The sequence below is a fragment of the Serinus canaria genome, chromosome 4 (assembly GCF_022539315.1).
Source record: "Serinus canaria isolate serCan28SL12 chromosome 4, serCan2020, whole genome shotgun sequence".
NCBI classification, from domain to species: domain Eukaryota; kingdom Metazoa; phylum Chordata; class Aves; order Passeriformes; family Fringillidae; genus Serinus; species Serinus canaria.
The window spans coordinates 51,710,661-51,733,585 of NC_066317.1; positions in this window are offsets into that span (position 1 = coordinate 51,710,661).

Sequence of the window (22,925 nt, forward strand, 5' to 3'; positions counted from 1 at the left end):
GCTGGAGCAGGCGAGGGAGGTGAAGTGGTGGGGCAGGACACAAGCTAGGTGGCCAGCAGGTGTCCAGACAGCAAGAGGGAGAGAGAGTGAGAGAGCAGGGGCAAGCAAAACCAACTTCCAGCTAGGGCAAAAGTGAAAAGCAGGCTAGAGCCCTGTAGTTTGTGATGCAGTTACTTTTTATACCCCCTGGTTCCTCCCAAGGTCTTCCCCCTGACAGGAGACCATTGGCACAGTCAAATGTCCAGCTGCAGTCCGTTTGTAGAGACCTTTGGTCACCTGGTTGGAGAACCTTTCTAAAGGGCACAACATCCTCAGTGGTCTCCCCCTGACTGCCTATTATGTGAAATAGCAGTCAGGAGAGGTCTCCCTAGAAACAGCTCTCCTCCATCTTCTCCAAGCTCCCTCCTGCAAGCAGCACTTGTGTAGCCTCTCCCCCACATAGCTCTGGTAATTTCAAACAATGTTGGGATAGAAATCAGGATGAAATTGGCTCCAGACAAACAGCTAAAATTAGTCCATTTTGGTTTTGATCTTTTGGGTTGGTTTGGGGTTTTTTCTTGTTTTGTTGTTTGGTTGGTTTGTTTTGGTTTTTTTTTTTTTGGTCTGTTTTTTCTGGTTTTTAAATGCAGGTAAACCATGGATGTTGTTTTATTTTTTAAATAAAAGATTCATTTAGGTAACTCATTTTTCTATAGAATAATAAAAGCAACTTATTTTTCCTGTCATATATTGCAGTTGTCATGTATAGCTCTTACCTTTAAAAGAAGCATGGTTTTCAGCTCTCAGAGATATATTTATGACAAAAATATAATGTACTGCTGAAGCAGAATGCTTGTAAGCTGTTGTAAGCTGTCTTATACATCTACTTCAACACATACTGACTCTTCCAAAATGAAGTAGAAATGTTTAATACAGCTAGAAGTCCAACACAGTAGATCCAATATTATAGATATTTACTATCAAGTGTCTAAATCTTTAAGTATTCAAATAAAAGCAGGCTGATTTTGGGTACTGCTAGTAACACTTCTTCCAAATATCTTATGAAATATCTATGATTCTGTGACACCTAGAAACTATGAAAGGATGATTAAGGGCTTTATTGAAAGTTCTGCATTTATCTGAAACTCTCAATTTTCTATGAAATTTGTCTTATAATTGTTTCTGAGCTTCTCTTTCTGATTGTTTTGTTGAAGTATAAGTACATAATTAAAAGTAAGTAAATAGATGTATACTGATGGTAACTTACAAAAAGAAAGGTGGTGGGTTTAGACAATATTTGATACTAGATGCCATAAGAAAACAAAATTTAAAAAAAAAGCAAGAGAGAAAAAAGGTACTGCCCTGAATAATTTATTGGTAATTTTTGTGTGATATCAAATTTTTTAATTTGTAGTAAAACAGAAATAACTTCTCTATGTGTGTGTATATGTGCAGGCATATTTAAGGAAGAAAAAATGATGGTAAAAATCAGAAAAGAATAAGTTTATTGTATTGCACTGTTATGTATTTGAAGTTCATACAACTTTTTAGGAAAGTCTCAGCATTTAGCTTGTTTGAAAACCCAGTTTCATAAAATATGTCAATCTACACGTTTAATTTGATCCTTTTTGTACATATACTTTATACATTTTATCTTATTTAACTGTAGACCACAAACCCTCAGAAGTAAACACTGTCTCCCCAGTGTCTAAAATATTTTGGAAATTGCAGAGTTGTTGCTTTGAAAAATTGTAATATATGCAGTTAAATATTCCTCCTTATCAATGTTTTGTCACACACATAATTTGTCAAAATGTCTGGAATATTTTCAAAAGTCATACATAGTTACTAAAATGAACTGGAAATTTGCAAAGAAAATATATTGGTTTTTATCTTCAGAATCCAGTTTTTTAGGGTTTTTTTGTTTTATTTTTTTGTTGAGAAAAAGATTTTACTTTTCTAAATAGAAGGCTCACATGACCATATAATAAAATGTTCTTGCATTCCATTGAATTTTGATTAATAATCATGTTCATTTCTATTAGATCTTAGTTAGTTTATTTAAACTACCAATTTAAAATAATTTAATTAAAACACAATATTCCAGAAGGCTCATTTATATACTTCTTTCTCACTGAAGAAATATCTACAATTTTGAATTTGGTTCCTGGCCATGGTAAAATTTTTATTATGAAGGAGATCTCATGACCCAAAGATTGGTCAAAAAAATCTATTCTTCCTGTCTGAAAACTTAAAACTTAACCAGTGCTCAGTTTCTAAAACTTTTGACATTATTTATATCTACAACAAAATAGCTTTGGCTTGCTTAAAATTTGAAGACAGGGCTGCAACTTACTTCTGCTTACTAACAAACTTGGTATCACACCTTGAGTCATACTCTCTCTTTCTGTAGACATTAAAGTAGCCACCAGTCAAGTCCTAGAAAAGGTAAATGATTAGTGTATGAAGATTATGGTAAGACAGGTTCACTGAAGAGAAAGCTGAAAAAGTAGAATATAATGTAATAAATATGGAAATCTATGTAAATAAATATAATGCCCTAATGTGTACTATTTATCTGATTTGATTTGAAAGGACTTTTTTTTGGAAGGATTTTTGTCTGATTTGATTTGGAAGACTGGGTTTTGCCAGCCTGTATGAAATGAGATTGACTTTGCCAGAGATACCCAAGTTTTGCATCTTGTGATAAGGACTATGAAGAAAAGAGGGAGTCATTCAGAAACTTACTACTGCTATAAATACAGATAATTATTCCTAAACTTGACCACTTATTTGATGGGACTTTAATGCTAGGAAGGACTTTCAATAAAGTCCTCTACCTGCTTTTGACTGGCTGACTGACTGCTTCTTTTCTGTGTAAATTGTTACAATTCCTCCTGTATGCTCCCAATTTTTCTCCAGAATAATTAGCTTTGGAAATAATCTAAACACAAATCTTAGAAGGAGACCTTCCAGTCTATATCTCTTTCTATTTTATGGGGTTGAAACCTGAAGTCTCATTTAATTTCTGTAATTGTAACTAGAAATTTGCCAAGAATACTGCAATTAAGAACATTCCAGCCTAAGCAAAACATGTCTTGCCTTGCACAGGAGCTAGGAGAATTGGAAATCAAATCTTTACTTTTTATACATTATGGACATTCATGGAAGTGATGAAAATATTGTTTTTTCCCAATTTTAGAATGCTATTACCCCCAAAATCTCTTCCTGTTGTTGGGAAGGCTTAGAGATAGTTGATGGTTTCTATTTTATTGTTTTGTAGAAAACTGATAGCCTTTTACATTTTTTAAGTTGAAAATAAAAGTAAGGCCACAAGTAATAAGGAATATGAAAGTGACTGAGTTCATCCATGGGCTCTAATACTTTGGACAGTATCATATTAACACAGATATCAAGAGTTAGCAAAAGGTTGCTTTAGACAACACAGAAGAGTTTAAATTCAATAGTTCTATTTTGAATAGACAGTAAGGATTCCTGAGTAAAAGTCCTTAGTTATGCATGCTTGTTCACTGAACACAGTGCTAAATGTCCATGAGCCAGATGTCAGTTGCCTAGTATTTCTGAAAGCAGAAAAAGCATAATGCCATGTATGTAGTCATGGAATGAGATTCAGTGTAGTGAAGTATTTGGGCTAATTAATATTTCTTGGGTTGGTTAATTAGCTCCGGGGTAGAATTATGTTTGACAGAGGTATGTGGCTGTGATTCTGGAATTAGATAATTTGCTGCCTGCCTGCTACTTCATGCTTTATGCTTCACTGAAGGGTGCAAGCAAACCTTTTGCTTCCTGCCACGTGGAGCAAGCTGTGTGTATGGCAGCTATGCTGTACTGACCTTCTTTGCAAAAGGTAAGCTCTGATAAGCTCTGCTTACTTATATGGTAGGTATGTTTTTCTCTGTGAAGAAAGGATCATGGCTTTCTGAAGAAATTTTTCTTCACTTTTATAGGCATTTTTGGTGATCTTTGAAGACCTTTATTAATGAGGACTGTTAATCTGTATTTGTTTTGGGGTTCTTTTACATTTTTTGGTACTCTCTGTCGTTTTGGAATAACTTGCAAACATTTTGCTACAGCTGAGTGTAAACAGTTTTTATTTACCTTGATATTTGTTTACAAATTTTGCAGACTAGTCTGCAGGTAAGGCTGGATTAGGCTGTGCTAAAACAAATAATTTAAATTTTGAGACAGATTCACAGACTCTGCTAAACTATGATGGATATATGATCCGTTACTACGGGGAAATAGTCTGGAAGCCACATTTTAACAAGAAGTCTGCACTTAACTGACATGAGGCTAGATTAGAAAGAGGAGACCTGGATAAGCAGCTTAACACAGGTATGAAGTGATGGAGTTTGAAAGAAGTTAAGAGGATAGCTACATTTGGACAAATGGAGGGATGTGTCCACAGCATGCATGGTAAGACAGACCCTTAAGCAGCTGTGACCTTAGCTGAATATATTGGACACATCAAAGTGTGGCACTGTACATCTACCAAATTGATCCTGAAAGTATCTCAGCGGGGTGTTTGTATCTTCACAGAATCATAAAATAATTTAGGTTTGGTGGAATGCAGAATAATTTAGTTTGGAGTGGGGAACCCTCACTCAAGGCATAACTAGCTTCAAAGTTGAATGCGTCTTTGAAGTTACATCCAGTTCAGAGCTTTGGGTGAATTTTACTTAGAGTGGTGGCAACCCAGGGACTTAATTCCTGCAAAGGGGATGGAATTCAGTATCATTGTCTCTGACCTGGGTGCATGAGCAGGTGGTCTTTTTCTCAGTCTCTTCTGTAACAGTGTGCTGTCCTTTCTTCAGGCTTTACTTTGGTTGGGTGAGAGTGAAGACAGTCCAGCACCTGTTCTGTGATTTGATAAACAGTATGGTACATTTTATTTGATACATATGTATTTTACTGTTTTATTTTGTTCTATAACTCCTACTAGAAAACTGTTCTCTTAACTTTGAATGTCTTCTTTATCCACAAAGTCCTCACTAAGAAATGCTAGGAACAAGAATTTTTAGGTCTCTCTTTTGGCCAGAAAGGACCTCTCAGTTATGATGCATAATGTACTTTAGATTAAAGTAACCATATTCTCTGATATATGTTAACAAGAGGAGGTATGTGACTGAAAAAAACATTACTCTAGCTCTCTAAATTTTCTGTAGATAGCCAAAATGAAAACCCAAAAACCTTGTCTCACACTGCTGAGTGAGAGGACAGCTGGGCACAGGAACACACTATGAAGGCCGACTCCAAAATATATTAGTACCTGTTTTTTGGGACATGAGGGAAACTTAACTATGCAAGGAAAAAAAAAAGGGATTATATAACTTCTTCCCCTTGAAAATGCAGCTAGGCTGTAATGAATCCTTTTTCTGCTTAAAAAAGGAAAACAAATAAAAGACTGAAAAAGAAAAAGAAATAAAAGAAAAAGAAAAAGAAAAAGAAAAAGAAAAAGAAAAAGAAAAAGAAAAAGAAAAAGAAAAAGAAAAAAAGAAAAGAAAGAAAAAGAAAAAAAAAAGAAAAAGGAAAAAAATAGAAAAGAAAAAGAAGAAAAAGCCATTCAACATCAGAATCCTCTGAAAGAACTTAGAATACTAACAATTCACTCACTATATTGCTTCCATCAGACAAAATTCATCAATATTAGCACTGTGAGAGACAGGTAAAGGTAAGCACAATAGCAGAAAAAAAAGGTAGAAATTAGGAAACAAGTCTATAATAATTTTAATATTATTATTTTGATTAAGACTTTCTTTATAGTAGGAATTAATTTAATTTTTGCCGCTCTTTTCTCTAATAACTTTGATCTAGAAGTATTTCTTTAATAATACTAATAAGATTTAAATTAGAATTAAAATGAATTTTTAACTTTACAGTTGATATGTGTTTCATTTCTGCCCAAAAGTTTTTGAGTATAACATATTCAGTAATGATGTTATCCTGCATAGTATACTAAGCTGAAGTAGATGAGACACATGGTAGGGTAGGGTAGGTAGACTTTTATGGTGCAGACATCAGTACTGATCTTTAAGAAACAGGGCCCTTCTGAAGTGGAACTGGAATAAAATAACACTTTTATCAGTTTCAACAGTTTTAAATAGATGTCTCTCCTTTAAGTGCTAATGCAAGACACTTTTTGGCTTCTGTTTGCATTGTTGGCGGAGAATGTGGTGTCATGTTTTTCCTCCCTGCATGTCAGTCTGGTCCTAGCTAAGAAGAACAGAAGGGCCTTTTAGAAAGGATTTTAAAATAAGCACATTGAAGCATATATGTTTGCCAAGAATTAGAAGTGGTTAGACCGAATAGATGAGACAAAGGAAGATCTTACTACCTCATTTATAATGGTTGCACTTTACACTTATGTGCTGATTACATAGTTATAGAACATATTTAGAGACAAATATGAATGTGTGGTTGTGTCTGTGATGATGAAAGCTGTGGGGGCTAAATGCTACTTATAAATGACAACCAAAGCGAGCAGATCGCAGGAGGTCAGCCACTCACAACTCTAAAAGATTCTTCTTGCCTTCTGTGGCACACTTCCACTGTGGGAAAGAAAGGACTTTTTCTTCCCTCTTCAGACTTTCTTTTTTTGGGTGGGGGAGGAGGAGGGTGGGTATAAGGTGAGTGGGCATTATTAAAATTTAAGCTCTTTGGTTAATTTTTGTCAGAATACATTGAGTGCTGGGAGCTTGGTGTGCAGGTGCAGAGCAAGCTGCAGGTTGAGCTCTGGGTGGGAGCCTGAGGCAAGAGACTGAGAACATTACAAAGGGCACAGGGACCTGTGACACCTGAGCAGGGGACTGGACACTCAGAGATGTGCCAGGAACTGAGGACTTAGCTGGAAGACTATCACAATTTAGACTGGGAGGGTATAAAAGCCAAGGGTTTTGTTTGTTTGGGGACACTTCTTGGAGGCACCTAGTTCAAGCTGTTATGCTGTTCTTGCACCATGATTAAATTCGTTTAAGCATCCATCCAGACAACTGAGACTCTGCTGTGGGAAACCTAGGTTTGAGCTGGTAAGGAAGCTTTGTGAGTGTCTGTGTCTGCCTGTGTGTGAGTGGAATGTGCAGGAGTCAAGTGGAGCAGCTGTTGGCTCATTGGAACCACTTGCTGAAAAAGGAGCTCAGTCCCAACTCAGGTGGTGCAAGTGTGATAGTCACAGTGGCTCCTGGATGTTTAGACAGGAAAGTTTATTAATAAATGGATCCTAGAATCCTAACCCATAGTTAGGATTCTACCATAGTGAGGAAAAACTTACTAATGGCTACTGTTTGGGGCATCTGAGTGTCAGCTATTTTCATATAATTTTTCTTTATTTTCCTGCCAGTAATGGGTTGGGTAGGGGCAAATACCAGATGTATGGATCTCTTCCTAGTTGAGCTCAATGGTATATTTCTTCCAGGAAAGAATGCACTCTCCAATTTATCATCTTTAAAGCTGTCCCTAACTTTATTGACATTTTGCACTTGCAGTAACTGGAGGAGTCCAAAGTTGCCTACATGGAGTTCAAAGATCAGAGTGTGAAGATATGATGTACAGGCAGATTGTATTTTTTGTTGTTGTGTTGCTGGTTCATGTTTCCTTTTTTTTTTTCTGTGTGGAGGTGGAAAAGTGGCTCTTTAAAAATCATAAATTTTGTCATTTTACCTTGTTGCCCACACACAAATTGCAGTACAATAGAGTAGAAAAACTACAAAGCGGACAAACAATAAATGAGTGGGTAGAAGAGGAAAAAACATGTAATGGGGAGTGGGGGAAAAAAATCAGAAGGAGAAAATTATGGGTGGCAAAGTATTTTCACAGCTAAAATAGCTTTTTAAATAAAGTTAAATGATATTTAAAGTAATGAGAATGTGGAAAAATTATGAAAGAATGAACGCCGCACAGGACAGCCACAAGAATTGCACCATTTGCCTGAAGCATTCTTCAAACCCTTTTTGAGCTCTGTCAGGCTTGGTGCTGTGACCACTTCCCTGGGGACCCTGTTCCAGTGCCCAAGCAAAAACCAACCACTGTTTTTGCCCAACAAAAACCTTTTCTTAATATTGAACATAAACCTCCTCTGACACAGCTTCATCCCATTCCCTCAGGTCCTGTCACTGGGCACGAGAGAGAAGAGATCAGTGTCTCCTCTCTGCTTCCCCTTGAGAGGAAATTGTAGACTGCAATGAAGTTTCCAATCAACCTCCTCTTCTCCAGGCTAAACAGACCAAGTGACCTCAGCCACTCTACATACAACGTCTCCTCAAGGTCCCTCATCATCTTCATAGGTCTCTTTTAGACACTCTGTAAGAGATTGATATCTTATACTGTGGTGCCCAAAACAGTACACAATATTCAACACTCTGCCCCAGTGCAGAGCAGAGTGGGACAATCCCCACCCTTGCCCAGCTGGGGATACTGTGCCTGATGTTACCCAGGGTACAGTTGACTCTTGGCTGCCAGGGCATTGCTGACTCATATTTGAATTGACCTCAACCAGGACCCCCAGGTGCCTTTCCACTGCATTTATTTCCAGCCTAGTGCTTGTTCTAAATGCAGAATCTGGCACTTCATTAAACATAAATTTGGTGATTGACCAGCCCTCTAATTAGTCAAATCTCTTTGTAGGGCATCTCCATCTCTGAGGAAATCAGCAGCGCCTCCCTTATTAGGAGTAACCCTTCTACTCCTATATCCACATCATTTATGGAGGTGTTGAAGAGGACAGGGCTGAAGATGAAGCCCTGAAGAACCCCACTAGTGACAGGTCACCAGCCTGGTGTCCCCCCATTGACTCTAATCCTTTGGGCCCGACCCATCAGCCAGCTGCTTACCCATCACAATCCGTGCTTATCCAGCCGTGTGCTGGACATTTTATCCAGAAGGATACTTGAGAGACAGCACCAAAACCTTTATTGAAATCCAGAAGCATTATATCAATTGCCTTCCCTAGATCAACTAGGTGGCTTACCTTGTCATAAAAAAGAATGAGGTTTGAGAAGCAGAGTTTTCTACTCATGAAATCATGCTGGCTGTAACCAATGACTGTATTGTCCTTCAGGTGTTTTTTCATACCTTCTAGAATAATCTTCTCCATATCTTTACCAGGCACTGAAGTGAGACTGAGAAGTCTGTACATTCCAATGTCATCTTTCTTGCCCGTCTTGAAAACTGCCACAATAGTAGCTAGCTTCCTGTTAGCTAGGGCTTCTGCAGATTCCCAAGACCACTCGAATATCAAGAGAGGCTTTGCAACAACATGATCTAGTTCTTTTAGTATTCCTGGATGAATTCCATCAGACTCCATAAATTTATAGGGATCCAGCTGGAGCAGCAGATCTGTCAGAACTTCAGGGTGAACTGTCACTTTATCATTATGACAGCCATGGTTCCCTAGCTTAGAACACTGGGATCCCCTTCCCCTGTCATCAATGCTGAAGACAGAGGTAAAGAATGTTTTGAACATCTCTGCCTTGTCTGTGTTCCTGTTTATGAGGTGACCATTCTGATCGTGGCACAGGCCAATGTAATTTCTGCACTGCCTTTTTCTATTAACTTATTATAAATAAACTCCTTTTATTGTTCCCCACAGTTCTGGCCAACTTCAACTCCACAAGAGTTTCTTCATCCATGTGTTTTAAGAGTCTTCTGGTTCTGTTCCAGCTGCATGGTGTTCCCAGTAAAAAACATCCAGCAAATGAAGTCTTCTAGAAGGACAAGGGCAGTGGATTTGGAGATCTCCCTTTGTTCCTTGAAGAATAATTTATCAGCGTCTTCATCCTGGCTAGGTAGTCCATAGTAAACTCCCGCAATGACATCTGCATTATTTGTTTGTCCCCTAATCCTTACCCAAAGGCTCTCAACCTTGCCATCACCAAATGTAAGCAACATTCCCGGCCCTTCATGGAATACAACACCAACTCCTGGCCTTGCCTGCCCTGTCTATCCAACCTGAAGAGGCTGTAACTGTCCAACATGGCACTTCAGCCACAGGACTCATCCCACCAGATTTAACTTATGTCAGTGATGTCAAATCTCTGGGTGTAAAGCTTTGAAGTCACCGTTGGTTCCTCATGCTCCGTGCATTGGTGTGGAAACATTTCGGGTGTGGTTTATTGTAGCCAACACCTCATGGAGCAGATTTAGGCATCCCCTAGTGCTCAGTTCTTTAATTCTTGCTGTACCATTATTTATCCCTTGCAAGCCTGGTTTTTGTCCCTTTCTCCCTTCCAGTTTCTGTATATCTTAGCCATGGATGTGGGAGTAAAAAGAAAGTGAAAAAGGTTGGAAATATGTATATTAATATATATATATCAGACCTCTTATATCAAAGAGTAGCTGTGCATCCTGAAGACAGTACTACTTCAAAAATGAAAGCAGATAATTTTCTCTCTCCCTTGCTGACACACTCAGGTGTTGGTTTTCCTTTCAGTGTGAATGTTTCTCTGAGACCTGCAACTGTGATTCCATGCATGCTTAGAATTCAGGCACGGCCAAGGCATTGCATAGCTTCTGGTTAAGAGTTTCTAGAGCTCAGAAAAAGGCAGAACAGTGTGTTTCTCCTAAAGGACACATTTCACAGATACAATCAGAGTATGCTGAGCAGATGGTGCTTAACATGTGCTTTCAGGAAATCCATGCTTAGGAGTAGCGGTCTGTGATACAGGACTGAATGTCAGCTAGAAACAAGTGTATTAGGTAAGTTCTGAGAGCCTATATTTAGTTTTATCTGAAAGGAATGAACTTTTATCTAAAAGCAATTCACTTTCTACCCTCTGAGACTGTACCATGTATATCAAAGTATGGTAGGTAAGTAAGTTTTGAAGCTTTCCTTCAAAAAATGCAAGGGCTGAATTAAAATTTTGATATAAAGGCAACTTCACTTTCCAAGTAATAATTTCTAATGATCATTCTTTCATTCTGAGTATAAATTCTAGGTTTTAGATCCCAAATGCACCCACAGTCCTGTTTTGAGAACCTACATTCCAGTAGGAGGATAAGAGGAAAATTGGATTTCAAAAATGTGCTCAGTATTTCGTGAATGAGCTATTAGAATTTTCCCATTCAAATTCCTTAATCGTGTTTCCAGTAATTTTTTTAAAGGAATCTAGAAAACCAGCAGTGCAATTTTATTTCTTTTTGACATTCACTACAGAAAAATAAATTACATCACCTAATATAAAGACCTTTGAAATCTTTTCTTGGATCACATCCTCAGTGGGAAAAAAAAAGTCACGCACCTCATGCTTACTGGTAAAATGGTGAAAAATAAGAAATCTCCCTCAGTTCTGATATTAAGTAGTATAAGACTACTTCCAGATATGTTTTCAGTATTTTATTGACTGGAGCAGTATAATTATTCTGGCCACATACATTGAAATAACCATAAAAACCCTTACCCATTTCAGTGGGCTTCCATTCAGAACTGATGTTACCTAATGCTATTATTTCTACATTGGAAAAATGCCTAGAGAGCAAGACTTTGTTCTGGTAACAGCTTTTTACCTAAGAGTTTACAGTCTTAATAGGCAAGACAAAAAATAGAAGGAACCAAGAGTTAGGAAAGCTTTGTAAAATAATGTGACAAGTTAATGGCAAAGCAAGAAATAGAAAACATAGATTCTGAGTCTTAAAGTCTTTATCCTATTCAGTCAAGAAACGACATCAATGAATGGCTTGTTGCATGGATAGAAAAAGGTGAACAAAGCAGTGTAGATTGCTGATGAGATGATTTCCTGTTGCTGATGGATGTTCTCTTGAATCAATTTATGAAATCTGTGACAAGACTAAGATGACTTGGATTAAGACTATGAACTATATGGAAGAATGTGATAATCTAAATGCCATAAGAATTCTAACATGCTATGCTGCAGCATGTCAGTTACATTCTTTAGAAAGACATTGAAGGAGAAGAGTGAATATCATGCAAACTATAAGCTTATAGACCACCACACCCATGTTCCCTCCAAACAACAAAAATACAGAAAATTTGGGCTTGCTATTGAATTGCAGTTTGAAAATCTGCATTGGTTCAGACAGTTTTTATAGCTAGTTCATCATATGAATTATTTTCTGACTTTCAAAGAGATGCAGCTGCCAACCTGTAAAATAACTCTGACCTCAGACATTCAGACACTTCTATGCAAAAATTCCTAACCCTGGAGACACACAATAAAAATGCAGTGTCTTCTCTAATTAAAACAGAAAGGACAAACTTACATCTGTTTACTTTCACACTTTGGCAGACCTCATAAGCAGAATTAGGCCTATCAGTTTCTCTACTGAATTGTTTTCCTTGACAATCCTGGCAGTTGAAGGCAATGCCTTTGTCTGGCTCTAACTGTATTTAGCTAGCCTCACCTTCCTTTATGCTGTTATTTCCTTGTTTTCTTAGAACTGAACAAACTTCTCACTCTGTATCCCTGCACTCAGCTCTTACAGACGTGTAAGGTTTTGACTCAGTAGTTAGCATGGCCAGCTATGGCAGCCACAGCATAGTTTTGTGAGACCTGAGAACACAACTGTCAGAGCAGCATAAAGAGTTGTCTGATTTTCCTGGCTATTTTTAACTTGGACACTATGTAAGAAGGCAGATGGATAGGAAATGGTGTTCTGTTCTATTCTGTTCTGTTCTCTGAAAAAACATAGTTCTTTACCACCATCCAGGTCATACCATAATTTGCTCACAAAATCTAAATATTTTTATTTATTTATTTATTTATTTATAAAATATAACTATGTGTTTTCATTTTTTTTTTTTTTTTTTTCATAAGGACCACTAGAATGAGCCCTTCTTTCAGGAATTTTAATGAAATTGTAGGTATACTGAGAGCATATCTGATGAGAAAATTGAGGCATTTGCAGGATTTTGACTGTTCCCCAGCAAAGGAAAATTGAAAATCAGGCAAAAGGATAATTTCCTTATTTTTATAAAAAAACATACAGCGTTTGTATAGGAACTATAATATATGATAGAATGCTAGTAAGATGCTGCTGCTAAGCAATTAGGATATTTCTTCTTCTGGACTTGCACCTTTACAGATAATACTTTAGTTTCATCACAGGGTAATAACTGCCTTGGTAATGCCTCATTTTGTGGTGATGACGTAGGAAAGTACAGTAGGAGTATGGAATCTCCTCCTACAGATATAGGAAAATTGTCTCCTCAATGAGAACAATCTGTTTGCACAGAACAAAATGTCAGTGATGCTACTAATAGAAAAATAAGCCCATATATTCTAAAACGTCCATGGACCAATATTATTTGATATATGAATTATTTTCCTTAAATGAAAAAAAAAAAATCTTAGACATTGTGGATCAGAACAATGGAATGTTTAAGAGACACAATGCTTGCTTATAGATACAAGCTTGTAAAGAATTTCTAGGTGTTACATTACACATGAATGTCTGTAAATATTTTCAAAGAACACCTGTTGTGAATTGTGACTAGTTAATACAGGTCTTCAACAATTGAGAGCACTTTTTTTCAGAACCCTCTTAATTATGATAATTTGAAAACTGAGTGGTCACTGATATGAATATTCATGAAGTTGCCTTTGTGTTTTACTTGCAGATAAAATTCAAGTATTTACCTGTACATCTGAATAACACAATATATTAGAAAAAAAGCTTTTAACAGAAATTATTTATTTTCACATAAGAAAGGCAATTGATGAGAATGAACTCACATATGATCTTAAGGCATTTCACACAGGAAAATACATATAAGTGAAAATCTTAATTTATTCCCACAAGCAATACCCCCTGCCAGCATAATCTCATAATGGCTGTATATCATGAGTGAGATTTCACTCTGCAAACCCTATTTTTTATGTTCATTCAGAAGCTAAGTTGTCAAGTGATTCCAAACATTTAAAATTCCTCGAGACTCAAGTGACATCACTGGAGTCAGTATGTATATTCTGCACATATAAATGTACCTCCATCTCTCCAAGGAGATAGTCAGTGAGATCTTTGAGAAACTGTCGTCAGGAACAAGGAGTAGAACAAACCTAGCAGATCTTTAAGGAAGTCTATGGAGGGCAAGAGCTGGCAATCCTCAGGAGCAAGAAATCAGGCAAGGAAGTTGAGACAGGTATGTCTGAATAAGGATCTGCTGGCCAAATGAAAGAGGAAGAAACAAATGGTTAAAATGCATTCCACAAGTGGAAACAAGGACAGGTGACCTGGGAAGTGTGTAGAGAAGTTTGGTTATATAGGAGTGGGGAAAGGAAGGACAAGGCAAAATTGGAACTGAACCTGGCAAGGGATGCAAAAAATAAAAAGGGCTTCTAAAGGTATGTTAGTCAAAGAAGGTGCACCTGCCTGCTCCCCCTTGTGAACCCTGTTTGCTAGAATAGGTAAAGCTAGAATATCATTTGTACAGAGTAGGTTCTTTCAATGCAATCATTAAAACCAACCTCAGATGGTAAAACAAATGTGTCTGCCTGTTGTTTCTGTTTGTTCACCTGGATTTGCAAAGGGCAGTGCGTTTAGCCCTAGAAGTAGGAATTCTATTGTAGGACTTGCTTTCAAAGCAAGAAATAAAGAAAAAAAATAGTCCTGGTCTGTTTCATTTCCCAAAATATAGAACACAGCATGACATCTTGCATATACTCTTTCTAGTCTAGCGATTCCAGTGGCTAGTAGCAGGAAAAGGTGAAGCAATGCATCCTCTTGACTTTATTCAAAATCTTTCTATAGACCCTATAGATGAAGGCAGGAAGCACTAGAGACATTGGTCATTAATGAGCCACCACAAAATGATGGTGGTTTGCATCAGGCTGTGTACAGCACCTGGCATGCAGAAGTCAAGCTGCAGCAAAGCCTGATGGTGAGGGCAGCAGACTGAAGGTGTTTTTTCACTTATGTGGAATAAGGAAACACTGCTTTGGTGCAGAGCCAAGAAAGAGTCTGTTGAAAGTGGGGGTGGGCAGTGGGGTACTGGTCCCTGGGCAAGGCAGGGGGCTGTTCCAGGGAGGGCTGGGCAGGGATAGTCAGGGTTGGCAGAGTCCTCAGGACCATGACGTTTATTCATGGAAAAGGACTCAGGAGGATAGCAACAAGTGATCAACACCCCTGACCCCATCTCTCCAGCAAAATTAATATGGTATTGAAATGAATTCTTAAATTCTCTTTACACTTAAGTCTGCCAGGTCTATTTTTGTACATTTTCTAACACTGTCAGCTTCCTTTCTCTTTATTCATTAAACTGACAGTACAGTACTTGAATATGTTATATCCAAATTTTATTGCATATGTTAAATTCTTTATACATAGAACTAGTTCTTTTTCCTCTCTTTGATCAGCTTTGGCCACATTTTTCTCTCAGTGATCAGCTTTAGTTACTTACCAGTTTTTGCATCCCTTTAATGACCAGTTGCTGACCACTGGTAGTTGTTATTTTTTATCCCTGGTACCTCCCTTATATTTCTTCAGCTGCACTTTTAGACTTTCTGATCCCATTTTGCAATTGTACTTCTTAACAGTTGTTAACTTGCTAGTGACTGTTTTTCTTCAACTGCTTTTGAACTGTAGATTTCTTTGAAACAACTATTTTTTTATTAGCACAATGTAGTGACATGCACATCCTTGTCTTAGGGTCATCGATAGTTCACTTTACAAAATAATAACCCATTAGAAGAGATTAACCCATTAGAAGAGATGTATAGATTTAATGCCTTGATGGCTACTTGTTATTAACATCTATTTTTAATAGCAGTATCATTGGTGTATTATTCAGTGTGTTTTAAAATAGTAAATAATGATGGTTATATTTTTTTTAAAAAATTTAAATTAAACTTTAATTCTGAATGGGAAAAATTCCAGTTCATTATAAATACTGCTGAGTATAATGAATTTTACTATATCTATGGATTATTTTAAACAGGGCAAGCAATATTCTATAGACCACTTTAGAGAACATCTGCTATAGAAGAAGAAATGTCTTATTTTTATTATATTCCTGCTTGCCAGGATTTCTCATATTTAGGCCCATACTGCTTTCCAAAATGACAAGTATCTTGGGAAAAAAAGATAGACGTATTTAGCAAGGATGCTCTGCAATATCCACTGATGTCACTAGAAAGGTGTCCCTGGGCATTGGATCCATCACAGACCTCGCTGTGTATATGCTGCAAAGCTTGGAAGAAAGAAAGCAAAGCAGAATAAACAGGAGAGAAAAATGCCAAGAATAAGTACAGGTGGTGTGTAGACAACTAGGGTTCAAGCTTACAATGTGTGGCTCAGTAAACATTCAATTCAGATTGAAAAAACTGCAGTAGAAGAAAGTGAGCCAGAAGAAAAATTACCCTAGAGCACATAAGTGACTGGAGGATGTGAAAATTTGTCAGCCTGAATATATTTCCTTGAAGCAAGACAATGAAAACCACCCTTGTAGCTGCAGAATGAACAGAATCTTACAGCATGTAAGGAAGAATATTATGTGAAGCAACATTATTTTTTCAAAAGCTGGACTGCTAAAGTTATGAACAGAAATGAATGCTAAATTGTGCTGGGGTCCCCATGCAATTCCATGCACATCACATAAAAAGAAATAATTCATCCTGAGTAATGTTAGTACTGAACAAGGAGCAACAAAATCATTTTAAACAATAATTAGCCTGATGCTGTAGCAAGCTCCTTTAGTATTTTGTTAAATTGAGTAGTAAGTTTATACTCCATTTGCCAAATGCACTTTGCAAACTAAGAATATTATTGTCTTCTAGAATACAGATATTAATGTAGCCTGACTTATCTTGCACAGAGCACAGCACATACAGCTATGCCTCTGCTTTTAGTACTTTAAATTTTTTGCTACATTCATGTAAAGGGCAAGTAAGTTACTTTGTCTATTGCCAACATCTGTGAAGGTAATGAGGAACTGTAGAATTAAACTAATATAAAGTGGTCTGAAAATTGTAAGTGGACATTTCAGTGACAGCAGGGCACCTGACTTCAAAGCTCCTAGTTTGAATCTGTTCATCCTTTCATTGACATATAGATTAATCCAATGTGCCTGCTTGCACTTTGTGAAACCTAACTTGTTATAGAAGGCTTTCACTTTCTGCTGAGCCCAGCAAAGTAGGCAAAAATGTCCTTTAAACTTTTTTCTTTTCACTTGTGCCCCTGGAAATTCTTTGTTTTGTTTTTTATTTCCCTTGTGTTACTGTTCCTGTTTCTAAGTATTTATTTTTACAATTCAGAAACGCTGTAAGTGGATAGCCTTTTGTTCTTTAGAAAGTGACTTTTTGGGGGGCTGCACATCACTGAGAGACACCATGGTTTTTGTAAAAGTTGCATGTAATAACATTGAGGTTTAGACAGAATAAGAGAGCTAGCGGCTTCAGGTCAGAGCTCAGAGTATGTTCATTAATTCCTTTTTTAACTGGAAGTACCTAAAAAATTAATGAATTGGGCTTCCTGAGCTCAGTTTGCTATATATTGCAGTAAACATTTTTTTTTTTTTTTGTCAAGGATTACTTGAGGCTTTACATATTTAATCTGCAGACAAAAATGTGGAGAGAAAAAAAGGAATAACATTAAGGGAACAACATATCTCACATATTGGGCTATGTGTCACAATTACTGCTGTCCTAGAAAGAGATCATCCTAGTACCCTGCCACTGCAGTCAATACAAGTATTGATAACAACAGCTGTACTCACATATGGCTATGGGGATGCACTGGACTCTACCAGAGTGTAATGGTTTGACACAAATTAATGCTGGAATACAGCTACGCAGAAAGCATCCCACACTGGGATTTTGGGGGTAGGTTCAATGAGTATTTTCAGTTAGTTACCCATTCTTTCATCTCCTACAAGGCAATTATATATACATATATACATATATGAGTACCAGCTGCTGTGGCAAGCACAGCAGTGTTTTAGGGGGAGCTTAACCAACACACATGTATTGGGTCTATGCTGTTTTCATAACACAATGAAAAGATAAACAAATTATTTGACAAGTAATGTAGCCACATCCATGAGGTGCTGCAGACAAGCCTTATTAACTTCAGGGTGACATTTTGCTGTGTTCATCTATTGGCTTAGGTTAGTGGGAGTTTAGTGACTTTTATGCCATGGTCCACTGAAAAATGTAGACATAACCAAAGATGGAAAAATATGATAAAACTTGTAGTGAACACAAATGATTATTTAAATAATTAAGTAGAGGTTCTCAAACACTAAGTAAGTGCATTTCAGTCTTATAGTTCTAGAGTGAATATAGCCAGTATTGTCATATGTATTTAATGGTACTGTGCAGTGGAAAATCTGCTGAAATGAAAAGTTGACTTCAGGCCATTTGGCTAACAATGAAGGGGAAAATCTTATTAGCACCAGTAAAAAAAAAGTCAAATTTTGAAAGAATGTATAATTTCTGCTTTTTAACAATTGCTCCATCCAAGTCTCTAGTCTTTTAATGGTAGTAGTGAATAGCAGGGATTATTACAGATGACAAGAAGTCCTCTTTGAAAGACATAGGTGATCTTACACAAGAAAACCCATGGTGACTCCCACTATTTTTGAAGAATAAGTATGAAACCAAGTTGGTAATTCCTTCAGACCCATGTAATAGACATATTATCTGGGGGGGGAGGGGAAAAGAAGTAGATTCCAGAGTGGGCCAAGAGACCTACAACACAACCTGAATCTGGTCTTCCTTAAGAATAAATGTTAAATAAAGCACAATCAAGAAATAAGAACTGGAAGTGCTTAACTGGAAAATTTAAGACCACTCATTGAGAGCAATAATACAGATAACATTTTCTCTGTCAATGTCTGAAATTGGAGAATGAGAAGACAAAATAATTGTTTCTGAAAGAAATATGTGCATGAGAGGGAAGAAATATGGGAATTTAATCTTGTCCATGCAAATGTCAACAGATAGATGTAAGTATAGTATTTCATTAGCTTAGGTTTATATGGTTTTGTTATTTGTTGCCCATTGGAAGAAAGCATATCTAAGAAAAATTTAGTGTCAGGTGTAGTATCTTTTGGCTTTTAAATAGCATCTTAATGTGTGGTGGTTTTGTCTGGCATAGAGTTAAACATTTCTTCATAGTAGCTAATACAGGGCTGTGTTTTGGATTTGTGATGAAAACAGTGTTGATAACACAGGGATATTTTTGTTATTCTGCACAGTGCTGACAAAGATTTAAGATTTTTCTGCTTCTCAAGCTGCCCCATCAGGAGGAGGCTGGGAGTCTACAAGGAGATGGGAGGCAACACAGCTGGAGCAGCTGAGGCTCAATGATCCAAGGGCTATTCCATACCACATGGAATCATGAACAGCGTATTCAGTATTCATTGCACCTCAAACACTGTGTTGCACCTCGAGGACTGTGTCTAGTTCTGAGCCCTTCACTACAATAAAGTTATTGAGGTGCTGGAGTGAGTCCAAAGAAGGATGATGAATCTGGTAAAGGGTCTGGAGCACAAGTCAGAAGCAATTTGTCTGGAAGTCATTAAAGAGCAGCAGACCTTAGGAGCATGACTTTGACATCTAGAACTTTTTGATTTCTCAATGCCTGTATTCCTCAATTTTAACTACCAGACTGAATGGATTCAATGACTTTCCCATTTGAAGAGGGAAAAATTTTAAGCTCTAATGCACAGAAATTTCTATCTTCAGTAAGTGGTGTTGCTGTGTCATACAACAACACAATATATATTATTGCATTATCACATTATTTTCTGAGTTCACTTAATGGGGATTATTTTGACTTTTAATTCCAGGAGCAAGCAAACGTCCAATCATGGTTGATAATAAATGAAGACAGAAATTGTCTAAATACAAGTTGATAGTTCAAACCTGAAGAAATTAATCTCCTTATCAGGTTAGTCAGAAGAAAAATAAAAATTATTTATAAAACTGTGAAAATTTTCAACTTCCTTCTTTGTCAGTTTGCATTAGAATATGGTTTCATTTGTACACATTTTGCAGCTTGGACTTTGTTGTAATGAAACAAGTTTTTCTTCAGCTTAGCAAATGAAAAATTAAAAATCAATGTCTTGCCAATTCCATAACTGCTGATATAGACTCTTGAAAATGTCATGCTTATTTCAAAATTCAGCCATTCTATTCCTGATCATTCTTGATTTTCACTATAGCTAACTAATGACTTTCTCCTATTTCCATCACCATGAAAAAAAACTCATGGACTTCAAACCAAGCAAAATATCCAATAAAAATACAAAGTCAATAGAAAAAAAAACGTTGTGAGGTTTTTTTTCTGTCTTTGAAGTGCTCTAAATAATTCTGTGAATTTTCTTTATACTTCTCTTTTGCATCTTGAAAGTCAAGATGACAACAAAAATTAGGCAAAGTTGTGAATAATTTTTGTTGTTTGCTTAGCCTAGCTAAAGCACTTCACTGAATATTCAAATACATATAGCAGCAACAGCTTTTGGTAGCAATTTAATTCAGTTTGTTTAGAAGTCACTACTATTAAATGTTCCTGCAAAGCCAAAGTTTGCCAGTTGTTTTTGAAGCTGTCATGGAGAACTAGGTGGCTCTTAATGACAGACCTCTGCTAATAAGGAAGAAATTCTTTTTAGTTAAATAGCATTGGCATAAGAAGTTCATTTTTTAAACCACTAATAAATACAGATGTAAGAGATAAGAAATATCCAATACAAAATTGCCTGTAACAACTGTCTTTCAGTCTTAAATATCTCCATGACTCTGTCTGCTTCATCAAGACGTTCTGTTATTTTTTTAAGTTCTATGCTTTGAAGAGAATTCATTGAATGAATGTATGTTACTTTCAGATTTTATCATATTAAAGTTCGTATGTTCCAGCTGAGATTAAGGATCTGTTGTACTCTAGTGCCTATTGTGCAGATATGTAAAAGACCTCATGCACAGCTTCTGTAATGTAAATTGAAGACAAAGGAAAAATAGAAGCTGGTTCCTCCCTCTTGTAAATTAAGAACAAAAATCAATGGCTTTCTGAATATCATATATGAAAGTTTTTCAAGAAATGCAAGTAGATTATAGTCTTCTGAGAAAGGTGACCAAAATGCAAGGTTTCCAAATTTCAGCTGTAAAGCATGCAAATATATAATACTAGATATATATTGACATTTCATTATGTGACACTGCTTCTATAGATACAGTTTTTCTTAATTGTAATATATTTTAAATATATTTTAATTATATGATATTTAATTATATATTTAAAATATCCAACACAATATATTTAAATATATATAATAATTTAAATATATTTTAAATATTATATATATATAAATAATTTGTGTCTCAGCCATCTACCCATCATGAATCTTACAAAACTATTAATTTCACTAAACATAATTCAGGGTCTGTAGTTACAAAATCTCCTCAGAGTCTTTAATCTTTTAAAGCCATCCCAGGGCTAACAGTTTTTGTGGCTGTACAACTTCACAAAAAGAAGGAGACATATGCCATACTTCCAACCAGCCCTGGTTGGCTAGGAATGCTGAATTTTGGGTTCTAAAGACTACTTAAATCACTTAATATTCCCAAAGAAGACCTCACTGTCCCAGAATTATGGACTCTGGAGTCCCAAAGAACATAAAATTGAGATAACTCAAATATTGGAGGCTTTTTTTGTTTGTTTGTTTGATTTTTTTTCCTCTAACCTCAAGAAAGCATTTCATTTTATGTGTACTCTCATTCTCTACTTTTGAAAATACAACAGATAATTTGGGAATCACAATAAAAGACTGTGGCTTTTTTAAACTTTTCTCTGGAATATGTTACTAGCATACAAGCAGCTAAGCATACCATCACATATGATGTTGAACTGCTAAAAATTGTTACAGTCCTAGCTTGTTCAAATTATTATTATTCAATCAGTTTGTCAAGAGTGGAATATATCAGTGCAAGAAAGGCTAGTAAAATAAATTACGTGCTTTAATTTTTATCCCTTACCATGTCTCTACAGAGAAATAAGATTCTTTGAGCTTTCTAAGTTGGCAGGATCCATACTTGTTGAAGCATGAAAGACATATATCTGGGTTAGTGTAGTGCTGTGAACAGTTTATCTACATCTAGAACCAGGACACGAACAATTCACACAATATTAAGAGAAATGACCTATTGGCTTGACCACACAAGAGCAGCTATTTAGCTTCGTACAAAAAATTTACTCATATCAAGCAGACTCAGAATATGGGCAGAAAAGTGTAAATATGTTTAAACCCTGCCCTCTAATTATGTATTTTTATGTTCTGTTATCTATGCTTAATAGCTCACAGAAAACATTTATTTTCTTATTCTTTAAAATATAGATAGTTTTTGGTCCTTACATTTATTAAAGGTTTGTCTAGTTTCAAGGTGAGGAAGAGAAGAAAGTCCTTCGATGGATTTCTTCCTACTTGTCTTTCCTGAATGGCCCAGACATGAAGAGGAAAAAGGTTTTAGATATTCTGTACTTCTGTACTTTCTGTCAGAAAGTAAAGCTGCAGAAACGATCTGTGAAGAACAACAGACAAACAACAAACGAAGGACAATAGACAGCAAATGCATTCAAATGAAATTTTGGAAAACAGTGCCTCAGTTCAAAACATAGATCTTTAAAACTTCCATCTCCAGGGGAAACCTAGGTATTCTGCATGCCCTTAGATGTTGTAGGAAGGTGAAATTTCTGTATCAAATTTTCATAGCACCTTAAGCTCCTGTTTTGAATTTGGCTACAAGTGCTTCAGTCCTGCCCTGGGCTATTCAGCTTGGGATGTAGTAATACCCAAACCTGATCAGCTTGCAGGATTTTCCCAGTGGAGTTTGGATAAGGGAAGAAGGTGTGAGGCAGCTTCCACCCTCAAGCTATGGCTGTTCCACTGATGTGAGAGCATAATCTGTAGGAGTCATTGTGAGTGTAATAATCTCCCTTGCTTAGAAAACACAACTCTTCCTCTTTTGATGTTCCTCATTGGATAG